General features: G+C 39.8%; 1 protein-coding gene across 2 annotated transcripts in view; it reads left to right on the top strand.

Annotated features, from left to right (window-relative positions):
* Nucleotides 1-21,193, top strand: part of SNX17 (sorting nexin 17) — a 1,062,675-nt gene that overhangs the window by 699,400 nt on the left and 342,082 nt on the right. The window lies entirely within an intron of this gene.

The following is a 21,193-nucleotide window of genomic DNA, read 5'->3' on the forward strand; positions in this document are numbered from 1 at the left end:
ATCTACCATCAATTGCCAACTTACCCAGATTGGATGTATTTGGCTGTATGCATAATAACAATGATTACTATTTCTGTTGTCGTTACTTTGGGGAGGAGTGTTGCAAGTCATTGAGGCATGCTTTGTCGGTTAAACAGTTGTGTGTTTATTGATTATTTTAGCTATTTCATTATCACTGTCTAACCAGCGGATAAGGCACAGTAAATTACCTTATTAGAGGGAGACAGCACAGTTACTAGCTAATACCTCTTCATCAAGAAGACAGGCAGAGCAGGATAACATGATTGTTTGGTATTCGATGCCAGTAAAAATGTAGTCACTAAATCTCAGCGCTGTACTTTATTTGAATTCTGTAGAGGTTTTGGTGACTAAGCATACAATTAAATTACTTTGATCACACGAATACCTACATACATGTTAGTTCATGGTATTGTGAGAAGTACAATTGATAGTGCCAAATGAGACACAAACCAGAATTTGCTCTATGTGAAATTCTACACTGTGAAATCTGTAGTTAAAATTCCAGTCTTTAGTTAAATAAATGTAAAGTAGGAATGTGTCCTTACACTTCTCATTAGAGATGTTCAGCCCTGAAGCTCAGTTGGTTAGGCAAGTCAACAGCAAAGTCAGCCAAGTAATTCACCAATCACAAAGTAAAACAAAGTACCATGTCTCTCAGCCTCTCATTTGCAAGTGTAACTACAGGATAATTGATATAAGCATAGAGAATCAATGACACAAGAAAAGAAGGAGAAAAAAAAAGAATGTGCTTTGTTGCCACGCGCGGTAGAAGTAAAACTTCTGTAAGGAAGTGCGAAGGAAAGCAAATGGTACAGTACAGTATAGGCTCCTTTGCACTTCCTTACAGAATTTGCACTTCTGCCGCGTGGTGACCATGCACACTGTTTTTGTTTTCTCTGATTTTATGTAAGGTCACCTGAAATATGCAAGATTTTTTTTGGTTACCATTTGAAATGTCAGGACCCACTAGAACGGGTTCCAAAATGCCGAGACTGAATGGCCAAAAGATCGGACTTCGTATAAGCTAAGGTTGAGATGACATTTCTTAGAATATTCCCTTTTCATTGAGGTATGGTGATCTTGAAGTTAGTATGTATAAATTTGGGGGGTGTTGGGGTGGTGCGGGGGGGACTTACCCCTTGCTTTTGAGGAGAAGAGAGATTTTTGAGATTTGCTGTTCTGTGTTTTCAGTCTTTTTTTCGGCTTTTCAGCACTCAGCATTTTGAATGCCAACATTTCAATAAGGAGTAGATTTTTCAAATGTGCTTTATCCCAGTGAATTCACAGGTTCTTCTCTCAAGCTCATGACTGAATGAACAGGTTCATCTCTCAAGCTTATGACTTACTGGCTTTCAGGAACCTTAACTGCCCTAACCCTACTATACTTAACCTGGCAGGTCCCAGGATTTACTTAGACACCTAACCATTTCACATAAGGGCTGTCATCCTATTTGAGATTGAGCTTCTGACATTGTGTGGCAATTTGATATCCAGACACCTCATACTTCCCACCGTCATTTATTCCGAAAAAGGGTACTAGATGTAGACATCAGAGACCATAATTCTGACTGAACGGACAACAGGCATATAGACCTCTGAGGGTTTTCTACCTTATTTGGATTGAAAGTTTGTAGAGTAATATGTAGCTGTCCAGCAATAATACACCTGGATACTTTTTTTTGATCTGGGCCATTGTACCTCTAGTTTAAGTAGGGATTGGGAAAAAAAAGGCCAACTTCCCCACCAGATTCCTCCAAATCGGAAGGGGTTGAGGAGGAATTAGGCTATATAGACCAAATACAGTCTGCCTTGACTGTGATTTCATTCATTGATAAAGAATGGCTTTCTTCAGGCTTTTCTCACCTTAAGATGTCACCTTTGAGGATACCTTTACACAAAAAAGAACACTTCAGATGGAGAGTTATGTAAATGTCACTCCTAAAAGAGGTATACTGATTAGATTCTGTGCTACCTCTACTGCCTTAGAAGCATTTGGAGACATTTAAAAGTGTTTTCCAGACATCAGAATCACAGACCTTGGCTTCTAGTAAGTCTGACAGATTCTACCAGTTTCAGAAAGGACTTGAGCGTACATACAGAAACTTGGCAGCAGGTCCATTTGTTTTTTTCAGTTTCAGGGGATCTAAAGTGGTGCCAGACCTGAGTGCACTGCGTAATGACAAGGAGTGTAGGCTTTTAGTTAAGGATGGGAAGAAAATATATACCACTGCCACTCTGGATATTACAGCTTTTAATTAATAAACTGATATGGGGGAGGACCAGGGAACATTTGGAGACGGAGGAACTGGTTTTGGGAGGACTTGCTTTAGAGAATCTTTCTTTCTTTCTTTCTTGAAGAGAAAATTGGCAAACTTCATCAGGATGACAAAGTAGGAAAACATTAAAATTTGATTGAGCCTGTGGATGTTTGATCCAGAGCTGTCACTTTGGAGTCTTTGCATAGGAGGTATGCTTGACTATGCATCAAGCTCTTCATTCAGTTTCTGCAGTTCCAGAAGGAGCAGCAGTCTTGGAGAGAGAGAGAAAGTACAGACAAGACCACCTCAATATTAGAGGCCCAGGGAGACATCCTCATCCTTTAACAATTCATCATTTCGCTTAGCCAAACCCCTTATAACTTCATACATCCACCTTCAGAAACTCTCCACTGTACATTTACTCCTTACCCATTTGCTTTTCTTCTATGTCTTGAGTTTTTAACAGTTGCATAGATGGTTCGACTGTGTATGTACCCACTTAAGAATGAAAGAGATTCACATTTACCTTTATCCAATTGACTGCTTAACGTAGACCCCTTCATTTGGAGAGCTGCAGAAAGCTCTCCACCAGACTGCACAATCTTTTCAAAGTGTATGAGTGTTTCTGAAAACATATAGCCGACCTAAATCCAGCACAAAAGATGATGTTCTCAGGGTCTATTCTGTTAGAAAAAAAGTGTGAAATCTCTCTGCCTCAGGACAAAGTACAGCTGATGAAGGACTTCTTTCTGTCTTTTTCAGATGGAATTGTTTGGTGCAGGAGAGCGTGCAGCCTTCTTGGAAAAAAAAACATTTGTATTGTATGTCAGAAAACTGAGAGTTAACTCTTTGTATTGCACCAAATTTTAGCCAGATCTGTGGCATAGAAGGATAAAGCCCTAGCTACTGCTTAGGCGACCCAGGTTCAATTAGTGGCTTGAACATGTGAGGTGTGGGCAGGGAGGAAAGGGCATGCCCATCCTGAGGAAGGTCATTCGTCTAGAAGCGTGGTTCATAGAGGGTAGAGACCTGGGCGTGGTTGTCAAATCCCCTTCAGATATTTATGCTCTTCAGAAAGAATCAACTAAAGTCAATTCCGAGTCCTTAGAAAAAGGGACTCAAACTAAACACAAAGAAATGTAGCATCATCCCTTTTAGGAAGTGGAAACATTCAGCATCCTACTGCATTGAAATTATTCCATTGCCATATGAATCCATAATCAGAGATCCTGCTGGTTACTTGGTTTGATACGTCCCTCTATCCTGATCCTCCTAAATTAAATGTAGTTAGGAAATCCTCCCATATTTCACAATTAATTGCCAACGATATCTCCTCTAGAAACCAAGAAAGTCATTGTTCCCCTCTAGTCTGCCCAAGTCGGACCTGTTATAGAAAATAATGCACCCTTCAGCATGTATCTGGACATGGTATGTTTAAGTAAAAACTTGAAAAAACATTGATATTTCTCACAAAAAAGATCTGTTGTCTCAAAAATGTTTGCTCCCAGGAGAGACTTTAGTTGTTGTTCATGAACAGGCCCCTAGGGTGACCTGTACCTAGCTTAGCATGCCATTGTGGATCCGTTTCTTCTCATTCTCCTCCTTCTCAACAAGTCAGCCAGTACCAGAACCAGTGGTCTTCCCTTGCTTTTGAATATACTCCCCCTGCATGAAAAGCAATGTTATTCCATGGCAACCTTCAAATGTAGCTTGGGCAGTTGGTTGGGTGCCCTTACATTTACCCCTGGATTTACAGGCATTACCATCCTTGCAAAAGGTGGTAAATCCTGAGGGTCAAACTTCCCTTCTGTATTCTATGATATTGAGTATATAAAATTACTGGCAGACCCTTAAAGTAAGACTACCAGTTTCATTGTTTAAATTAAATGATGAGGCTGTTAAAACACAAGTGATTTGAGGATGTTAATATTCTGAGAGTGATGTGTCATGAGTATTCTTTACACATGAAAGAACGGTGGTTTTCTGGCAATGTCCTGTGTTTTTTTATGAACTATTGAATTTTTGTCCTGCTCACTGGTGCCTGCCCGCTGCAAGCTTCCAGCGTCTCCAGCAGGAGCTGTTTGTGCAACTCCCCCCACAGCCAGCAGTATAGAGAGAGACGAGTTCTGTCCCCAGAATTACCACTTCTCAAATCTGGGTCTCTGGTTGTACATATGGGAGTTCTTATTCTCTGCTAGAAGGGCAAGAACACGCCACCCTTGGTATTACAGAGACCACCCTCAAGAAATCCAGAAATGACCTTCAAAATTGCATTGTCTGAGCCAAGTTTTAAACTTCTGCTTTGGTCTCCCCTTGGTTTTAGAGTCCATTGGGGTTCAGTTTTAGATCCTCTCTTATATCTATATTATACATTTCTTCCCATTTTTCCTTTTGCCTTATATTTCTTTATGATCTTTCCTTATATCAACGCAATTACAACCTTAATGGATATCTCAACTTGCTGTCATATGGTTTTAGACTCTTCCAGACACAGTTTACTATTTATCATACCTTACATGACTGTAGTTAAACCCCCATTTGTGCACTGTAATATTGCAGTCGGGCTTCTGTACCCTGTTCTTTCTCTAGACCTGTCGATCTCTCCTCATTGAAAACAGACAGATCCTTACTAACACAATCATGTCTACATTGAAATGACCTGTTGCCTATTCTCTTACCTTTGTAATTCATCTTGATCTGTAGTCAGAGTACTGTCAGATTTGGTGTATGTTGTCATTCTGAAATTATTCAGAAATTTAGATTTGGGGGTTGGCATAATAGTTAAAATGTTTACTTCACAGTCAAGGTGTACAGGGTTTAATTCTTACTAAGGGAAATTGACTAGGTTTAAAATGGTCCACAAGGGCAGCTAGCCTAGTACTTGCCTAAGAATGCAAGGACTTTTGACTGAATACTGTTTTCCCAGTATAGCATGTGAACTGTGCATCTTTAATAGCATTGTTCTTGGCACTTTCTCAGCTGAGACTACTGTACCCACTGCTGTGTGCTAACGTTCACTTCTGCACTGTAAGCGGTTATATCTGTATTCCTTTTTGGCTGCATTTCAGCAACAAAATCAGTATCCTGGCCCATGTAGTCTTAGCCAGACTGTCTGACCTGCTCATCAGCAACACACTAGACCAGCTGTCATCTTGCTGTGATGTTGTGTAAGCTTAGCTAATGGCCTCCTAAATAAACTTCTAACAGCATGTCCGATTGTGATTTTTAATAAAATATGCAATTGATTCTACAGCCCAGAGGCTGTGATGGTCACTGATCTAGTACATTCTCCATGGCTGAAGGTGAACTCACTTCTGTTGCTGGAAGCCTGATCCCATTCATAGGATTGATTTGAAACATAGCACCTCATGCTTTCAACTAATTACTATCAGCAAGTAGGCTGAAATGAAAATTCAAGTACAGTGCCTTAAGAAATGTAAGTGCATATATTAGCCTTACTGATATACAGAGAGAGCCATTGGAGGATTACATGTCTTTGTTCTGTGCCACAAAATTTAAAGTTACTTTTGAAATGACAGTTCAAGTTTTATCAGTTTGGTATTTTATCCACCCCAACCAGTTACACTGCTGTGTGTCTTTAGTAATGTAGCCACACAGCTTTGTGGCTACTTTAATACATTCTGCTTTGATGTTTACACTAGTCTTAATTCAAGTAATTTGTATAAAATTTATAATAAGCTTGCCTTTTCTTTATGCCGTCCTTGTCATGCACATTTACTTATTAATACAATTATGGCTATGGGGCTTGTAGTTCGCTTTGTCAAAAGTAGAATGCTAGCAATTTGTTCAGTGCTCCATACATGATGATGCCTAAAAAATATAAGAAATTGAAAATGTCTGGTTTGTCATTTGAAAAGTCAAACATATGTAATAGAACTAGTGCACACTTAACAACAAGCAGAAACACTTTAACCAGAAAACAAGAAAAAAAAAAACACATAAGAGGAAATGTCTTTGTATATACCTAGCTTGCTAATATTTGATAGTGACTTCATATACTTGAGCATAAGATCATAATGTAAAGGAAGGGTTGCCATGTATAACAGTTATGCTACTGACCTTAACCATTCATAAGATGCAGAAAGTACTGCTGTTGCATGTAGCAGGAAATAAGATTTACTGAATGTTTTCAGATGGGGGAGGCAGATTTAAAGAGGCAAAAGAAATTAACAGGCAAAGAAGAATATGTATTCTGAAATATTTAGAAGTGGTAGGCAGGAAGATTTTAAGGCTAAACAGTGTTCTACAAGACAGAAAATGTTTATTTAGTGCTTTCATTCAACTCGAGTCACTTGAATGAATGACCCAGTCCTTGAAATTATTTACATATAAAAGACTTGATCATATAACTTCATTACTATTAGTAAATACCATTTCCAAAATGTATACAGTGTACATTTATTAAAAACTTAAATATTGAGAATAAACATTTTTTTAAGATTTACATGGTGATTCAACAGGTGAAAAAATGGTGCAACTAGTCTGAGTAGTTGGCATAAAAATTAAAGGTAAAGCTGAAGCTTAATCCACGAAACCAAGATGCTGTTAAGCCCACCTGCCAGTGTAGTTCCTTAAAGCAATTAATCATGAGAGGTCTGACCAGTGTGTTCTGAGTGAAGTCTGCAAGGATTCTTTATTGTATTTGCAAAGTTACCAGTAGTTTTTCCCATTAGCAAAATACTTTTAGGTGGAGACAGTGAGTCTGTAGGAGCAAGCAGTTAATCAGGAGAGGCCAGAACAGTGTGTTCAGAGTGAAATGTACAATGTATCATTAACTCTTAAGGGGAAACTGGCAAGCCGTTCAGTGAAAATAAATGAAGCTTGAAACTGTAGGAGGTGAGTGTTACACAAGTAGGTACCATCCAGCGGCCTTAGTACTTTAATTTGCTAAATGCAGTGCACACTTTAAAGTCAGACAGTGCACTTTTTCTTAGGGATGAAAGTTAAAGTTCACTGAAAACTTTAAAGTTTTTCTCTCATCTGGTAGGGGATTAGAGGTAAAGTAAGGACAGATAGCAATGTGTGTAAGTGAGAATACAGGCTCTAGCATGTGCATCAGCATGTTTAATCATAATTTTAGAATAGGTAATGAATATAGGTGCAGTTATAGATTTGGGACAACTCTTCCTTCGTAGAAGGGTAGACTACATTTTTGGAAAGTGCATACAGTGTTGTGTGTTTGCTGTGTGTTAAGAGGTTGATTTTTTTTTATTTTGTTGAGTGTTTTTATTAAAGCAAAATGTTTGGAGAAATGTGATTGGTTCAGAGAGAGCCAAGAAGAAGCAACTACATAAAATGTCACCATGCAAAATTTGTGTGCGCATATAAGTTGCAAATTGGAAACGTACATTAAAAAAATTGTTATGTACAATATGTGAAAGCAATATTTTTTTATTAGAATGGCTGTTTCATTAAATTAAATAAAAAAATTGTTATGTACAACATGTGAAAGCAATATTTTTTTATTAGAATGGCTGTTTCATTAAATTAGTTTAGAATATAAATGGCATGGCGGGTATAAAAAAGACAGAGTATTGGATTATATTAACAGGTGTAGAATTCAAATAGGGTTACAGGAGACATATGTAGATAGAAATGAGTATATGAATTTGGAGTAAAAGCAGGATGTCAGAATGAATATTCAGCAGAGTATTGGGGACAAAGGAAGAGGATTGTGAGAGTTGTACAAACAGTAACATAACGAAAGAAACAACGTTTATACTTTTGATAACTGTGTGGGTGACCTGGGCTACTGATCCTTTTCAGTCATGACCCAGGAACAAGTAGACAAACACACAAAAGGACAGTTGGAAATGAAACACAGTCATAGTTGTGCACGTGTGTGTGTGTGTGTGTGTGTGTGTGTGTGTGTGTGTGTGTGTGTGTGTGTGTGTGTACGTACATAGTGGTATTAAATGCAGTCAACTAACAGGAGTAACTTTCAGTAACTACTAGTATTAAATGAGTGCATTAGACACATAGATGCCCTTATTAGACCCCCCACTCCTTTTTCCAGAACCATCGCCTGAATGTTGTTAAAATCTATTTACCATTAAACATAATTTCATTTATTCTTTCATTCCATATAACATAACTTTTTATCTATTGTTTTAACATGTTCTTTACTTCTATTCTTATATCCATATTTAATCATATCCATGTTTATTTTATCTACTTTTATATCTTCAAAATATCTTCTTTACATAGTATTCCCATTTCAGAAACACGTTTTCCATAGGTTCTTCTTTTTGACAATGTAAACATATTTTATCACTTTTCTTTTTATATGGCATATTTTCTTTTACTGGCAATTTAGCTATTACCAGTCTCCACAAATAAAAAATCTTGACATTCTACTTTCTGATTACACCGTTTGCTTCAGTGGAAATTATTGTAATTTTCATAGTGTTATGCTAGTATACTCTGCTTCCTTATGCAGGTAGTCCTTCAGAGCATTTTTGAGGTCCTGTAAAGTCTGAAAATATTTTACCTCAGCAGGTTGGTAGCTCCAGGTGACAGTACTTCTCCTTGAGAATGCTCTTTCTCCATTATAGTTTTGAAGGGAGGCCTTATTAAGGTGGTGCTATCATCCTGGTTATGTGTATGAGAGTAGTTTGGTTCTCTAACTGGAAGTTTGTGTCATTGGTGGGCAGTAGCTTGATTTTCAGATTCTGAAAAGGATGTAGCCTAGAAGGAGAGAGACTCGAGGGGGGATGAATAGTCTTTCAAATTTTTGCAAGATGTGGCAATGATATAAATGCTGATCTACTAAGACTGCAAACCTGCAAATTTTTATTTTTGAGTATTTGAAGTATTTGCATGTTGTATGAGGAATGGAGGCACATGATCAGGAGGGCTTATTCAAGTTTAGGAATCGGAACATTCTTAGTGTTGGCAAAACATGCTGAGAGACTTAAAAGGTGTGCTATCCTGTAATAAAGTTGTAGTTGGGTTAGCATTTGTGATTTGGTCTGTACGGAGATAAACGTTTAGGGGTGGATCAAGGGTTAGTCCTATGTATTTCTGTTTGGCAGCATTGGAGATGGTATTATTGTTGTCTTTCAGTGGGATTTTATGAGTGGGGTGGTGAAGAGGACAACATTAGTTTTAATTGGGATGAGCAATGATTTGTTTTCAGTAGGCCAAGCACAAAGATGGGGAATATTGTCTTGTAGCTTTTTCTGAAGATTGCCTGCGACCTTACTGCTTTCTGTTAGCTGGATGCATATTTAACTACATTAAGACTGGGAAGGATTAGTAGTGTAAAGTCATTTCTGATCACAGAGAAGAGAGAGATCCTGTAGTGATCCTTGTGGTACTGCAGTATTAAGAGTAATGATGACATAAAGTAGGCCATTAGCAGGTACCCGAAAGAATCTTGTCAGGTAATTTGCAAAACAGGAAATGGTCTTATCAAAATTAAGTGTAGCTAGTTTGTCACATAAGCAGTCCGGTTTAACTGCCTCAAAGCTTCTAGTCCTATTTGAGCAACCCAGCTTTAAGGAGGCCTTCATTAACTGTGCTGTAAATTATATTGGTAGTAGTGAAAAGAGCTGTGCCATTCTGGAATCATGCTGCTGGTTACAGTAAACAGCTAATAATGTGTTTAAGAAGTTGTTTGTACAAGAGCTTTCAAAACATTTTAGTAATTTAGCACAGATTTATGAGGGCTCTTTACTCTTGCATGGAGGAAGGTAGAGGTAGTTTTAGGCAAGGATGTAATGACCAAGTGATTGAAAGTAAGAGGTACTCTGCCAGATGTTAAGGATATGTTAAATATATTTGTAAGAGGTTTTCTAATTTTTTCCCCTGCTAGCTTAAGGAATGTAGAGTGGAGTTTACTAAATTTGACACTGATTTGTTGAGTTTGTTAAGCAGGTTCTTGGTATCTTTTACTGTTGTAGTGGTGAAGTGACAGATAGAAGCCTAGAGCGTTGGAGCGTATAGCTGAGGTGTAGAGATGGACTGGTTGCAGGTGAATTGAAGTTATTGGTATTTATATTTACTGGCAAAAGTGTTTGTGGTGTTATTGCAGGGCATGGGCTGTGAGGTGGGTAAAGAAGAAGGTTTGGAGGCTTGGCCAGTGAGTAGCTTGATTTTTTTTCCAGATCTATTTTGACCTCTTATCAAGAGATTCTTGCTTTTGTCTGTTATATGTTGCTTTGGCACATTTGGAGGCTATTCTAGTCCCATTTCTAAGTGCTGAGTAGTTATATTCCACCTAAATTTGCTGTTATGGAGTTGGAATATTATTTATGGGTGGGGACTGGAACTTTATTTGCAATAGTAAAGATCTGTCAGGGGGACCTAGAAAAGAAAATTTAGCAAAATGGGATATATTTATGAAGAGGTCTATGACAATATTTCATACAGAAGATGTGAATTTAGATGCAGCAACTCATGATTTACATATTATTCCAGTTATTTATTTCACAGCAGCATGTGTGTTTAGTTGAAATCTTTGAGAACCATCCAATAACTGTACCAGATTACATACCAATAAAAACTAATGCAGAGGTAGAAAGTAATGATATAAAAGTGAGACATTTGTGCTTTCCTACTTTGTTAAAAGTGGAGGAGTTTAAGGAATAGGTAGCAGAAATGATTCATGAGTCATTAGCAAAGTTAGAAAATTTCTTTAGAAGGGACAGTGGGATAAAATGAAAATGGAATTGTAAATACATGGTAACAATAAGAGAGAGAGAGAGACATATGGGAAAGAAGTAATGGGAATTATCTGGGGGGTTGCCACAGGTTAAAAATGGCAGAGGGGAGTCTCACAGAAAAAAAGAAAAAAGAGCAAATGCAGAGTGTTAAAGGGGAAAATAAGGGAGTAATTGGTAAAATGCAGGAATTTATAAGGGGTGCTGTTAAACAGTTATTTTTGATAACTATAGATTGCAAATTTTTTTAGCACAGTGACTTGTGCAACAGAAAGTAGAAAGAGTTGCCGTTAAACTTAGGGAACCTATGACAAAAAAATAACCAGTGAATCTGTAGAGATGTTAAATATATTTTGGAATTGATATGAAAATTTGCATAAAGCAGAGAAATAGGAAAACCAAGAAAAGGCACAAGTGGAAATATGTATGGAAGACTAAATTACACCAAGGGCAGAGGAATCTGAAGCTCAGCAGTGAACAGAGTAGGAAAAGATGAGATGAAAGCAGTGATGATTAATCAGTCATCAGGGAAGTCACCAGGAGTAATCATATTTCCTATGGAAATCTGGAAGTTAGGAGGGAAGAAAATGATAAAGATTGGGAGGGTTTTGTTTAACAGGAGGTGATGGGGGTGTGTCAGCATCTTGAAAGAAAACTGTGGTGGTGGTGGTGTTACCAAACAGGGAGAAGATTTTTCAAACCCAGCTTTGTATAGACCCATTTCAATTGAAAACCACAATTATAAAGTGTTTGTCTGTACTTGCTAAGAGAATGGCAAATAAGTTACCAAACTTGATAGATTTGGATTAATGCGAATTTGAGGTGGTGAGGCAAACATTTGACAACATTAATAGAACTGTGATAGCAGAGTGCAAGGTAAACACTGCCTTTGTTGGTCGGTCTTGATGCTGAGAAATATTTACCAGTCAGCTGTGATTTGAGGTGGGCAGTGGTAACGTGTTTCCTGACAGATTAATAGGGATAGAAAGGAAGATATATGAATGGTCAGAGGCAAAAATTAAGGTGGTTCCTCTTTGAAAAACTGTGCTCGAATAGATGAACCAGGATGGGCTGTCCTTTTTCCCCATTGTTTTTTGATTTATATTAAGAACTGTTGGCAAAGAAAAGGGACTCAAAATTCAAGAAAGTAACTGATGTGGTAGTCAAAAAAAGTTAGCTTTACTAGCAGATATTATTTTGCACCTTCTAACAGAAGAGAATATTTTGGTGGTGTGTAACATTTTCAGACAGTTTCAAGTCTTTTGGGAAATAATTGAAAATAAAACAAAGGCTGTAGCTGTAAACTTTGTGCCAGTGATTGAAATGGCTCAGCAATACCCTTACTTATGAGGACATAATGTAATGGATTAAAAAGGATTCCGTTTTGCCAACTAAGGATATATGTGAAGAAATTAAACAAAAATTAATACAACAATTCAGAAACTCTTAGCTCCTAATTTGGATAGTAAAATACAAGCAGTGAAAATATTTAGTCCCCTTAATCTCATACACAGATGAGGCATATTTTCATCAGCCAGAGAAGTTGTTAAATTATTTTTAGCTCTTCATTAATCATTTGTTTACGATGGTAGGAAGGCAAGAGTTAAAGATTATGTTTAAAGCCGTGAAACATAGCTTTTATTTTTTCATTAAAGTGTTCACATGCACAAGGAGGCATGCAACACTTTTTCAGAAAATTATCATTTAAATAATCTTCTGAACATGGAAGTGTAAAGTAGTCATGCTGTATTTACGGCATTAAAATTAATATGGTGGGAGGAGATTTGTGCATCACTTTGGGGGCCAGTATAATGGAGTGGATTGTCATTAGTAAATGTTTCATGAAAAGATTATTTAATTGCCAATCTGCTAAATTAACAGTTTGTATATATTAAAAAACAAACAAACAAAAAAAAAAAACTCAACACATCTTTGGCAATTAAATCATTTTTTTTTTCACAAACATTTACTAATGCTAATCCACCCTTCATCATATCATCCCCCAAAGTGACGCACATGGCTCCTCCTACCATATTAATTTTAATGCTGTAAATGTTTATTATTATTTATTTATTTACATTTGTTTACTGGGTGGTGTCCATCTGGGCTGGTGGCTCGTTTTCAGTGGAGACACTGGGAGAAAAGCTCCACAGATAAATGATACAGAAACAGAGTACAAGAAAAGAAAAAAAAATCTACATTACATTAGCAGATATCTGCATTACTACATTAACTAAAAACATAAGAACATATTTACAATGAGTATTGAAAAATTTTTTACAGACAAAAATGATTCATTAGTAATTTTCTTTGCAGAAAAAAGAGCTGTAAAAGAGTACTCTTTTGAACAGGAAGATTAGTATTTAGCTGATAAGCAGTGATCAGGCCTAGGTTGTGAGGTATGCAACTTTAAGCAAGAAAAAATTTGCGTATGAAAAACAATTATGGAATTAAATAAAAATGAGCAGACAAAAGGATGTGGGGATGCAGATTGAGAGTTAGATTGAAAGTAGACAATAGGAGCTGTAACAGAGGAAAACAGTATAGTAGAGGTATAAAAGAGCATAGGGTAAAGTGGTTATACTGGTGGATAACGAGTAGAGCCAGTTGCTTTTTAGATGTTCTTTAAACTATTTTTAAATGACAAACAAGGAGTGCATTGTAAGCTTTGGGCAAGAGCATTCTGGGATTTTGCTACTTTGAGTAGATGGAGTTGCCATGGTAGTTATGTGACTGTTATTCTGAGTAATGGCCTATTGGAAGATCTAAGGGACCTATTGTTCATTTGTAGTTGGAGTAAGCTTGAGATTGTGGGAGTGGTTGTGGTGGGATTTTGCAGTCAAATATGTAGGAGGAGAATGTGGGGGTGTGGTTAGGGTAGGTATAAACCTAATGAGAGTGGGGGTGGGTGGGAGTGGAGGTAGGGGAGCGGAGTGAGCCCGAGTGAAGCGAGGGTGAATGGAGTGGGTTTGCACGAGTAACAGAAATGCTGGGAGAAAGCCAGTCTCCAGGAAGAGAAAAAACACAGTGTGTAGGGAGGCCTGTGGGCAGCTACAGTGGAGATCTGTCAGAGCAGACAGAAAGAGTGATAATGCAAATGGTAATTATCAGTAATAGCAATTGTGAAGCTAGTAGGAAAGCATACAGAAAGATCTGTTGGAACTGTGCTTATGTGGGGGTATAAGGGTAGAGAATGTTAACTGGCTGGATTAGACACCAGGGAGAATGTGATACAATGAAGGAACCCAGTTGGGTGCTGTTAGAAGGTAGGGATTTCACAGAATAAGAGCAGATAGCTTTTCCCATGGGGGCAGCTGCCGACCTTGGTAGTGTGTTCTCTTACAACTGCAAATTAAGCAACTAGCATTGTTTTATTAAATAAATTGGGAAAAGAAATGCTGAGTAAAACATACTTTGTTACCAACTAACTGAAGTGGGACAATAATGCAGAACTATAGCCAGGTAGCCGCACTGTGCAGTGGCATTGGACTTCAGAGAATGGTGAAAAGCAGGGTTTCCATTTAGGAACTTAACTTGGTAGAGATAGGGAAAAAAGAGGTGGGAAAAATGTTGGGAGTGCAGTAGGATAAAAAAGCACACTAATATGGGTCAGTTTAGTAGACATTTTAGCAAAAAACATCAAGATGTCCTTCAAGGATGCATCTGCAGTCTTTACAAATGGGTTGTCCTGTCGTCAGGCAGCCCTTCGGTCGGCCGGATTCCAAAGTATGGGTCCGGCTTCGGCTGGTGTCGCACTTCACCCGACGTCATTGCGGCAGTTATTCGGGTATAAAGGCATCAGCCGACGCCATTTTCCTCAGTCTTTCTTGCGCGTGGCCCAAGCAGAAGCTGTTCGCAAGTGCCGGTCGGTCAGATCCAGAGATTACTACTACCGAATACTACTTCGAAGACTTCTATAAAGCTAAGTACCCCGTTGGGGACTCTTTCTTGCCTCAGCCGATGTCAGAGAAAGTTAATAATTGTTTATCTTGTGGGAAACAAATACCTCATAAGGATTTCCACTCCTATTGCATACATTGTTTAGGCCCAGACCACGACGTAGCAGCTTGTCTAGCCTGTGCTTCTTTTAACCGGCGGACGCTTAGACATCGCTCGGACTTTGCTGAACAGATTTTCAGCTCAGATTTTGCCTACATTATGCCGTCGGATCCTCCGACTACGCAAATAACCAAGAAACGCAAAGAAAAGGACCGACACTCGCGGTCCACGGTTTCGGCCAAAACCGCGGTTAAGCAAACCACGAGTGTCTCGGTTTCGGACAAAACCAAGCAAGCGGTTCTTTCTTCAGCCGATAACTTGCCTTCTACCGAGGCCTCTTCTATCATGGTAGAAACCGCTTCTGAAATCCAACCTTCTGTTGCGATTTCACAGGATTTATCAGACACCATTCCCCTTGATATTTCTACCCCTGCACGTGGAGCTGCTAGGCCTCCTCCAGCTATGTCTATTAAGGCCTTTGCCAGGGCTAAGGCAGCCAAAGCATCAAAACCTGTGCCTGCCAAGCCCCCCTCTCACAGGCCCAGCACCAGCTCCCATATGCTTTCTTTGGCAGAGGATCTCATCTCTTTAATTCGTGGGGTCCAGCCACATCCAGACAGGGCCTCTCCCTCCTCCAGAAAAAGGCCTAGAACAGAGCCCCCGAGCCAGTAGCCACAGATGATTCCTCTGATGACTCAGAACATACAGACCCTCCTGAGGCTTCTTATTCCCCTTACGAAGACTCTGATGCTGAGGAGTCCATCCCTTCAGCCTCTCCTCCTGAGGAATTTTCCTTTGGGGAAACCTTGCATGCTATGAGGGAACAATTTCAGTGGCAGGGCCAAGATTTCTCAGACTCTAGGAAAAGGCTTAGGACCTTTCTACACTTGCCACAGCATAGGCCTTTAGCTATACCTCCAGTCCTCTCTGTTGTTGATGATGCATTTAATGATGTTTGCACTGCTCCTGATACTTTACCTCCGGCTCCTGCTAAGCCCGATAGGTACTACAGGGTTCTGGACACTCATCACCACTTATATAAGGCTCCTTTCGCAGATCCAGAGACGATCTCGGAGGGCGCTAAAGCTGTAGCAGCTACTTCTTCTAAAACCCTCCCTCAGAAAGGGATTCCAGGTCCTTAGAGAGATGGGGTAAAAAAGTTTACACCTCTGCTACTTTGTCAGCTAGAGCTTTGAACTGCCAATTTCATATGATTCAATATCAAGAGTTTATGCTTGACCAGTTGACTACAAAGCTGTCCTCAGAAGAATCTATAGATAAAAAGTATGTTCAAGAAATGTTACATAACATACAGCAGGTTAGTAACCATTCTTTAAAATGTGGCTATGATGCACTGGAGGCTTCCTTTAGATCAGCCATGACTGGCACAGTTATCAGGAGGCATGCATGGTTGAAAGAACAGGCATTACCAGACCATGTCAAATCTAAGCTTTTGGATGCACCTATGGACAAGGTCAATTTATTTGGTGCCCCCGCACAGCAGGTACTAAAAAAGATGGAAGAGAAAGCAAAATCTGTGCAAACAGTGAAAGATTTCTTACAAGTTCAACCTCCAAGGTTTAGCAGGAACTGGCCCTCCAAGAATTGGTCCTTTCCGGACTCCTCTAAGACACAAAGAGGCAGGAATAGGCGCTCTAGAGGCAGAAACCAATCCAGAGGTGCCTACAGGGGCCGCCAGTGGCAGGGCAACAACCAACGAGGCACCGATACAGCCACCACCACTACAACAACTCCATCACAGTGACTTGGCGGTGACACCGCCTACCAGGGAACAACTAGAAGCACCCTTAGGCGGAAAGCTAACATTATTTTCAAGAAACTGGCACTGCATTACAAGAGAAAAATGGATTTTGCAGACTATAGACAAAGGTTACAGGTTCCATTTCCATACACTACCAGGAAAGAGAGGAATGCCAAACCTACCACCTTCTCAAAGGGCAGAAGCTCTAAAACAAATATCTCAATTATTAAGAATGAGAGCTGTGGAAAAGGTACCATTTATGGAGCAAGGAAAGGGATTTTACTCCAGGCTCTTCCTGGTACCAAGAAAAGAAAACAAATGGAGGCCTATTCTAGACCTGTCCGCTTTGAACACATTCCTCATTGTCCCAAAATTCAAAATGCTGACCCTACAGCAGCTTCTTCCCATGCTGGGCAAGGAGTCTTGGCTGGTAACTCTAGATCTCAAGGAGGCATACCTGCACGTCCCCATCAGACCAATTTGCAGAAGATACCTCAGATTTCTTGCAGGATCAGAGCATTATCAATTCTCAGCATTGCCCTTTGGCTTATCTACTGCGCCCAGAGTGTTCATGAAATGCCTGGCATCAGTAATCGCTCATTGCAGACTTCAGGGAATTCAAATCTATCCCTACCTGGACGACTGCCTGCTACAAGCGGACAAGAAAAGCAAACTCACAGAAGATTTACAAAGAGTCATATACCTACTGCAAGCCCTGGGATATACAGTCAATACAAAAAAGTCAAGGCTGATTCCATCCCAAAGAATAACCTTTCTGGGTGCAGAACTGGACACATCAAAACAAATGGCATTTCTAACTACAGAAAAGAAAGAGCAACTTCCTCTCTACTTCTTGGCATTAACAGAGCAGAGCCATCTAACTGCAAGAAAAGTGCTACAAGCTCTAGGCTTCATGGCATCCTGCATAATACTGGTACCTCATGCCAGGCTGCATATGAGAAAACTACAGTGGTACCTAAAGAATTTGTGGTCTCAGCACAAGCACAGCCTAGAAACCAAAATTCCGATGATCCCATGCCTGAAGCAAGAGTTCTTATGGTGGGCTCAGGCCTGTCAATCCAACACAGGACTGCCCTTCTGCAAAAGTCAACCAAGACAAACCATCACGACAGATGCCTCAGACCTCGGTTGGGGGGCACACATGATGGACAAGTGCTTTCAAGGCCTATGGACTCAAGACCAGCTGCATCTGCACATAAATCTAAAAGAAATGATGGCAGTAAAATTGGCAATCCAGGCATTCAGACCTTTTCTCCAAGAAGGCCAGTTGATGATAAGGACAGACAACACCACAGTTATGTGGTACATCAACAAACAAGGAGGCACACACTCATATCCTCTATGCCGGTTGGCACTGGACCTATGGAATGTGGCTCTGAGCTACAACATTCAGTTACAGGCAATTTATGTACCAGGGAAGGAAAACATTCTGGCAGACATATTAAGCAGAAATACAACAGATGCCCACGAATGGATGCTGCATCCGGACATCTTCAAAACCATCACAAGAGAATGGGGATTACCACAAATAGACTTGTTTGCATCCCCTTTCAATCACCAGTTGAAGAAATTCTGCACAAGGACTTACCACCCACTTGCTTGGAAGGTGGACTCCCTATCCTTCAGTTGGAAAAGCCTGACAGCATACGCATTCCCACCACTTCCTTTGATGCACAAGGTGCTTCTCAAGATCAAAGAGGACCGTCCAAGGATCATCCTGATAGCCACAGACTGGTCAAGACAACATTGGTATCCACTTCTGAGGAGCATGTCCCGGGGACAAATATGGACACTGCCCCTGATCCCATTACTGCTGACACAGAACAACTACAACATTCTGCATCCAAACTTAAAAACTCTGCAGCTAACTGCCTGGAACATTACATAACAGCAATTAACCCAAATTTATCACAAAGGGTTAAAGACATAATCCTGGAGGCTCGTAGACCTTCAACTAGAAATAATTATGCAGCAAAATGGAAAAGATATCTCATCTGGAGTACTGCAAAGGGGCAAGATGTGAAACTGGTGAACATAGCCAACATCCTGGAGTACTTGGCGGAGCTCTTCCATACAGGCCTGTCCTACTCCTCCATCAAGATACATGCATCAGCTATTTCAGCAGAGTACAGCTTGGATCCTCCGGTCTTCTCGCATCCTCTGCTCAGACAGTTTCTAAGAGGAATCAAAAATGTAAAACCTCCCAGGAAACCTCCATTGCCCGCATGGGACTTGAACTTTGTGCTAGAAAAACTGACTCTTCCCCCTTTCGAACCAGCAGCAACAGCAGAATTACAATACTTATCCTGGAAGACTGCTTTCCTGCTGGCAATAACTTCAGCAAGAAGGGTCTCAGAACTACAGGCATTAATGGCAGTGCAACCCTTCCTGATCTTCCATCAAGATAGAGTGTCCATGAGAACAAATCCTACATTTATGCCTAAGGTGGTATCCAGAGTATCTTTAAATCAGGCTATCCACCTACCTACATTCTTCCCCAACCCACAGAACAGGGGAGAAAGGCTCCTACATACCTTGGATGTACACAGACAATTACGCTACTACCTGGACAGGACAAAAAACAATAGAAAAACTGACCAGCTTCGAGTAGCATATGCAACAGGAAAGGAAGGAAAAAAAATTTCTAAACAGACAATCTCCAAATGGATAGGAAATTGCATTAGATTTTGTTACTCCTACCATGGAAAGAAAACTCCAGAGAACATCAGGCCTCACTCCACAAGGGCTACAGCCACTACCACAGCTTTCTTACGAGGAGTGGCTACCAAGGACATTATAGAGGCTGCTACTTGGACCTCCATGCATACATTTGCCAAGCATTATAACTTACCTCTATACTCTAGATCCCGTGCTGGCTTTGCCACTGCTGTTTTGCAAGGGATCCTAACTACACCATAATCTCTACTCATTACCTCCTCCCCTAGTTTAGCTATGGTATTCTACCCATTTGTAAAGACTGCAGATGCATCCTTGAAGGACATAGTACAGTTTTGTACCTACCATAAATGTAGATGTCCGAGAGGAATGCATCTGCAGTCAGGATTACCCACCCTCCTTCCCCTCTGAGGTACTCCTAGGGTATTTGCCAATCTTCAGCTAGCTTGGGGGGGATCTATTATGGTGTATTTGTTTGTATATATGTACATACATGCTTATTTATGTGTTTGCTCTCTACTATTTGGAAACTTTGGCATTTATCCAAATTTAGCCATCCAAGAGGGCACCTGGCATCTGGGGCAAGAAACACTGAGGAAAATGGCGTCTGCTGATGCCTTTATACCCGAATAACTGCTGCAATGACGTCGGGTGAAGTGCGACACCAGCCGAAGCCGGATCCAGACTTTGGAATCCGGCCGACCGAAGGGCTGCCTGACGACAGGACAACCCATTTGTAAAGACTGCAGATGCATTCCTCTCGGACATCTACATTTATGGTAGGTACAAAACTGTACTTTATAGTTGTATACAAATACAGATTGACTAATTTTTACACATCCTTGTTCGAAAGGTTATTTAAATGTTAAACTTCATTTCAAGCCACTTTTTTAGAAAGGTGTTTTACATAAGAGTGTTTGCAAGCATCCTTGTGCATCTAAACACTTTTTTCATGTAAAAATAAAACCTTCTTTTGCTCATTTAAACATGATCTTTAAGTAGCGTACGTTAATTCTCTCTATAGAACAATGGTGTTTAGGGTAACTGATTTGAATGGATGCTTTAGAACCATGCAGTTAAAGCTTATATAAGTAACTCAAGTCGAAGTGTACTAATAAATGTAGAAAAGGAAAATGATGAAACATGGATGGGGGGTTCCAGCAGACGGACTCCGATTTTGGATGCAAATCTTAAGGTAAATAACAATCATGCACAATATCGTATTCTTAAAACACAGAAAGTATTCCAAGAATGAAGTCAGTGTGAAAATGGAGAAAGGAGATTGTATGTCTGAAAGTAGGGCTATAGAAAGTAGACAAGAGGGGGCTGGAATTTACTGAAAATAGTTGACAAAGGAAGTCTGAGCTGCAATTTAGAGGCAGTGTTCCTTATTAGTGATTGATAGCATTCAGCACCCCTTTCTGATTGCCTGTGATCGGTTAAGTGAAAGACCAGTTCTTGGAAGAGGTTTTAGGTGATTATAGAAGAAGATTCAAAGAAACTTTATTGTCATTTATGTAGGATACAAACTGTTCCTGAATCTGGTAGTCCTACAGCAGAAGCTGCGGTACCTCCTTCCAAATGCAAGTTGTGAGAACCATTTCTGGGCTGAATGGGTCGAATACGATAGTATTTTGTATGTTCTCTTTCTTGCTCTTGTAAACAAAAGCTCCTGCATAGAAGGGAGGTTTGTGCCCAAGATTTTCTCAGTCACCCTCACCACCCTCTGTAATTTCTTCTTCTCAGCAACTGTGCAGTTGTCAAACCATGCT

Source organism: Protopterus annectens, chromosome 2.part0 (genome assembly GCF_019279795.1).
Source record: "Protopterus annectens isolate FY-2018-M chromosome 2.part0, PAN1.0, whole genome shotgun sequence".
NCBI lineage: Eukaryota > Metazoa > Chordata > Ceratodontiformes > Protopteridae > Protopterus > Protopterus annectens.